Here is a 5943-nt window from a genome sequence, read left to right on the forward strand (position 1 = left end):
ATCAATTTTAAGGGCCTGGAGCTCCAGGTAATAAGAAGAGGGGAAATCATAGGTACAAAGTCTAATAAGAATGAAACATAGCAGAAGTGAGCAGAACTAAGCCATAAATAAAAATAGGAGAGAAAAGCAAGTGAAACATTTCTGTGCCCCAAATCTAAGATACGAGCCATGTTGAAATCTCCAATTATAGTAACTGATTCTTTCTTCTTTTTTTTTTTTTAAGTTGGTTTCTGGCAGCCATCCAAAGAATGATAAAGCATACTATTAGTTGACAGGTTCAAATTACTGAATGTTGAACAGAGTACCATGCACGTATTATCAATTCTAGAGGACAACTCCACGCACTTTTGTCCATCACATCTTCATATTAAAGTCACCAAGAAACCTGATGCAGCCGAGCACAGAATGGAACAACGCTTTACCTACATAGACGAGAAAGAGCAGGATCTGCTCTAGTAGTGAGCATCATCCTCCATGGTCAGCGGGTAACCCCAGCAAAGACACAGGGCAATTGTCCTAAGCACCCACCGCCATCTTGTGACCTGTGGGGTTGGCCAGGTGCCAGGATGCTCACACTTAAGAGAACAAGAGTAGTAATTGAGCACAAACGGAGAGAGACACTTCCATACAAAGTGATAAGCCCACAGGCTATACGAGTTATCTCTTGGTAAGAAAAGTGATCCAGGCCCAAGTTTTATTCTTATGCAGTAGAATGTGTGTGTGGTAGGTATCTAACGATTGTGTGCATGAAACTGCCTTTCCCGACTCTGAATAATATAATTTTAATAACAGTATGTTTACTAAATCATATTTAAAAAAAAACAACATGTCTGGGGCTTTAATTTTCTTTTAACATTTTTGTCATAAATTGTCCTTCCCCAAACCACAATATTAAACCCATCATAAAAGTGTGTGATTCGGCGTTCTATATGGCTTTAAGAAAACCTTTACTAAAGAACATAGATGGTAGACCATATTTCTGAAAAATAATCATTACATAACAACAAGCTTCAATAATCTTAAAGAAATACTGCACTCATACTTTCAAAGTCATACTGCTATATGAATACATAGATGCATGTCTATCTTTGCAATAAACTGCAAATTCTTTGAGGGTCATGGCTGAAAATTGTTTATCATTATATCTCAAATAATTAGCATAGTACTTATATAAAGTGTGTAATTTTGCTAAATAGGAATAACAGAAAGATGGCATTCTGTCTAGGGTGCTCTTTACTGAGTCTTCCCATCACTGCATATGAGATCCTTAATTATTTTTAGGTTTGATAAAAATTTTATGAGTTTTAGTAGTTTTAAGCATTATATAGAACATCATGCTGTGTCATCTGACAACTTGCTATCACTTGGTACCACATTATCACATTGTAACTGTAGTTCATTCTTTTCAACTGGTGCAATATATTTCATAATACCCCAAAATTTCTTTATTTGTTTCTCTGTTGGTAGTCATTTGTTTTATGCTCTTGCTATTACAAACATTGCTATTATGAATATTTTTATAATTTTCTTGTGGTGCAGAAATGTACCAAATGCATCTTTGGTATATGCCTGGTTGAATCATAGAATTTGGGAATGTTCAATTTTAAGAGATAATAATGCCAAGTAGGTTTCCAAAGAGATTAACCAACTGACAGCAGCATTATATAAGAAATCTACTGATCCGTGACACTCTTAATATTAATAATCCAGCGAGATTCACTTACTCAGGAAACTATAGGAAACTACCTGAAGGAAGTTCTTATAGCAAAATATTTAGGTGACTACGAAAAAAATGATTTATTAAAAGTATCACAGTTTTAAGCGAAACACATAATATATATACTTTAATAAATGAATAGATAGATAAATAACTTTGCCTGCCTTCAATGACATTATCTTAGAATATATCCCAAATCAGACACAACCCTTTTCTTCTCCTTAAATTGACTGTGATTCCTTAATTTAAATAATGACACAGAAATTTCTATACACCAAAAAATGTGGATCAAAGTTTGTTGTTGTTTTTCCTTTGCTATCCTCCATTATAGCTTACAGAAGGCAGCCTTAGTAAACATTCAAATATTGTACAGTTTTTCCATGCCATTCTAGGGAGATTCTAGTTTTTAGAGAATAGTTCAGGAAAGATGCTCTGTTGATTGATGGATTGAAACAAAAGGCTTTCCCCTGAACCTACAGCTATGCTCCCTAGGTATAAGTGATTGCTTTGAAGAGAAGTGTTCTCTCTCATCTGCTGCCTCTCTTGAGGCAGAAAAGATGTCTTTGTTAATATATACTCATAACTATGTCACTTTGAGGCAGTTTGACTGGATAGGCTACCTTCAAAAGATAGATTAACCTGCAAAGAAGAGTAATTCTATACAGAACTATCTTTCCCAAAACGATTACACAAATATTACATGTTTAATTTTTGTAGTATCTACATACTGTTATTTGAAAAAAAAAGGATACAGCAAATCTTACTGTAGTTAATAATAAAGATCACAACTTGCTAATTCTATTTATTTCCATAGGAAAGAAAATATAAATGAGGCATTGTGTCATAAGTATAAGGAAGGCACCGGGCTCATAAGTAAAAATTGAACAAATATTTTTCTAGGATCTAGATATACAATAATTTTACTCTACTCTGTATTTATTTGCTTCTAGGTTCAAATACTTTTCTTTGTTAAAGCTGGATTTTATTTTTTGTGTTTATTTTTGTTTTATCACATGGTAATAGTTTCTAATCATTAACTACAAAGTGTCTTTGTCTTTGAGTCTGAAAATTCAAGTAGAATCTTTATCACTTTAATTATCCAGGAAAATCTTCCCCAAATTCCTGGTTAACAACTTGATTTCTTAAACTGGCAATGAATTTTGACTTTATCTGATATATACTTGTTGCTATGTTATCTTTCTCCATGGTATTTACTGATTGAATAGAATAATATTATCTCATTTTAAATTACTTTTTAGGGGCACTTGGGTGGCTCAGTTGGTTAGGTGTCTGACTCTTGATTTCAGCTCAGGTCATGATCTCACCGTTTGTGAGTTTGAGCCACATGTCTGGCTCTGCTCTGACAGTGCAGAGCCTGCTTGGGGTTTTCCTTCTCTCCTCTCTCTGCCTCTCCCCTGCTCGTGCTCTCTCTCTCTCTCTCTCTCCCCCCACTCCTCAAAATAAATAAATATTAAAAACTTAAATAAATAAATAACCTTTTGATCAGAATCCCAGAAGAAAACAGCCTCTATATCTATATTGGGTATCACAATTTTCTTTCTGTTTTATGTCATTACACTTTCCTCCCATCAACCCACCATAGTTCAGGTGCGTTATGGTTAGTTATTCTAAATCCATAAATGTAGGAATTACATAGGAATACAATAGCACTTCAACAAATAATTAATGATGAATGAAACAAATTTAAAAATGAATAAAAATAATATTTGCTAGCTTATATTCCCCAAAACTTTAATTTAATGAGTAACTATAACTGACTGTGGTTCTATAGTCTCTTTTGTGTGAATTACGTACAGTACTCAAGTGAATTCATCATATCTACAATAGAAGTTACAATGATCAATCTCACAATTTAGAAATGAAAACAGTTTACCTAGTAATTCTACTTCCGGGTATATTATCCAAAAGAATTGAAAGCAGGATATTAAAGACATATTTGCAGTCCCATGTTAATAGAAGCACTATTCATGATCGTCAAGAGGTAGAAGCAACTCAAGTGTCCATTGATGGATGAACGAATAAACAAAATATGGCATGGATGTGGAGAAAGAGGGATCTTCTTATACTGTTGGTGAGAGTGCAAACTGGTGCAGTCACTCTGGAAAACAGTATGGAGGTTACTCAAAAAGTTAAAAATAGAACTACCCTATGGTCCAACAACTGTACTACTAGATATTTACCCAAAGGATACAAAAATATTAATTTAAAGGGATACATGCATCCCAATGTTTACAGCAACATTACTGACAATATCCAAATTATGGAAAGAGTGTAAATGTCCATTAACTGATTAATGGATAAATAAGATGTGTATACACACACACACACACACATACACACACACACACATATATATATATACCGACATATATATACATATACACACACACACATATATATATATATATATATATATATATATATATACCGACAATATCCAAATTATGGAAAGAGTTTAAATGTCCATTGACTGATGAATGGATAAATAAGATGTGTATATATATATATATATATATATATATATATACACACACACACACACACATATATATATCACTCAGCCATAAAGATAAAAAAGAATGAAATTTTGCCATTTATAATGACACGGATGGAACTACAGAGTAGTATGCTAAGCAAAATAAGTCAGAGAAAGACAAATACAATATGATTTCACTCATGTGGAATTTAAGAACCAAAACAAATGAACATAGGGAGAAAAAAAGTAAGGCAAAGCAAGAAATGGACTCTTAACTATAGAGAACAAACTGAGGGTTACCAGAACAGAAGTGTGGGGGGGGGGGATGTGTTAAACAGGTGATGGAGATTAAGGAAGGCACTTATGATGAATACCAGGTGTTGTATGTAAGTACTGAATCACTAAATTCTAAACCTGAAACTAATATTACATTGTTTGTTAAATAACTGGAATTTAAATAAAAACTTGAAAAAAAGAGTATTTAGAGGAACATAATCAAAACAAAACAAGATATGGTTGTATATATACATATATATGTATATACACATGCATACACATACACACACATGCATATATATATATATACACACACACATACAATAGAATATTAGTCATAAAAAATGAAATCTTTCTGTTTGCAACAACATGGATGGAGCTAGAGAGTATAATGTTAAAGGAAATATTTCAGTCAGAGAAAGAAAAATACCATATGTTTCACTCATATGTAGAATTTAAGAAACAAAACAAATGAGCAAAGGGGGCCAGAAAAAGAGAAAGAGAGTAAGAGAGGGAAAGGGACAAACCAAGAAAAAGACACTTAAGTATAGAGAACAAAGTGATGCTTATGAGGGGGGAGGTGGTCGGAAGGTGGGCGAAATATGTGATGGAGATTAAAGAGTGCACTTGTGATGAGCCCCTGGTATTGCACGGAAGTGTTGAATCACTATATTGTACATCTGAAACTAATATTACACTGTGTGTTAACTAACTGGAATTTAAATGAAAACTTAAAAAAATATGATATGTTCATATAATAGAATATCATTCAGCCTTAAAATGGAAGGAGATTTTTATAAGTGAAACTTGAAAACATTATGGTAAGTGAATGAAGCCAGTCACATAACACAAAAGCAGACAACCAAAACCATGCAAATATTGTATGATCCCACTTACATGAGGTATCCAGAGTAGTCAAATTCATAGAAATAGAGAAGAGAATGGTGGTTGCTAGGACCTAGTGAAAGGTCAAATGAGGAATTTTTTAATGGATATGGTTTCAGTTTCACAAAATGAAAAAAAATTTAGAAGTTCATTACACAACTATGTGAATACACTTAACACTGCTGAACTGCACAGTTAGAAGCGGTTAAGATGCTAACTTTTATGCTATGTGTTTTATACCACAGTTTAACAAATGAACAATGTGAGAATGCATGGGTTTAAAAGGTTAGAAGTTTTAACTATATAGTATAAGTTCACAACACTTTAGAGGTATTTAGAGGTATTTAGAGGTATATATATATATATATATATATATATATATATATATATATATATCTTTTTCAGAATCCTGCAATGTCAATTTCTCATAACCAATTCTTTCTGAAATCTAAATTAATTTTTGAGGTTTTCAAGGTTTCAATTCTTTTTTAGTTTTATTTATTTTCTCTGGTAAGAATTAAACTTGAAGTTCCCCTTAAACAGTCCCTGCAGTAATGTTCAAGATTTT

General features: G+C 32.7%; 1 long non-coding RNA gene across 1 annotated transcript; it reads right to left on the reverse strand.

The window, feature by feature from the left end:
- Window positions 1–3589: 3589 nt before the first annotated feature.
- Window positions 3590–5453, reverse strand: LOC147581969 (uncharacterized). The gene is made up of 2 exons (XR_015249810.1): window positions 5388–5453; window positions 3590–3836 (listed from the first exon to the last, which is right to left on the reverse strand). It is a non-coding gene; the product is annotated as an uncharacterized LOC147581969 (long non-coding RNA).
- Between the last annotated feature and the right edge of the window lie 490 nt (window positions 5454–5943).

Source organism: Puma concolor, chromosome B1, assembly GCF_028749965.1.
Source record: "Puma concolor isolate L17-30 chromosome B1, mPumCon1.1.hap2, whole genome shotgun sequence".
Lineage (NCBI taxonomy): Eukaryota > Metazoa > Chordata > Mammalia > Carnivora > Felidae > Puma > Puma concolor.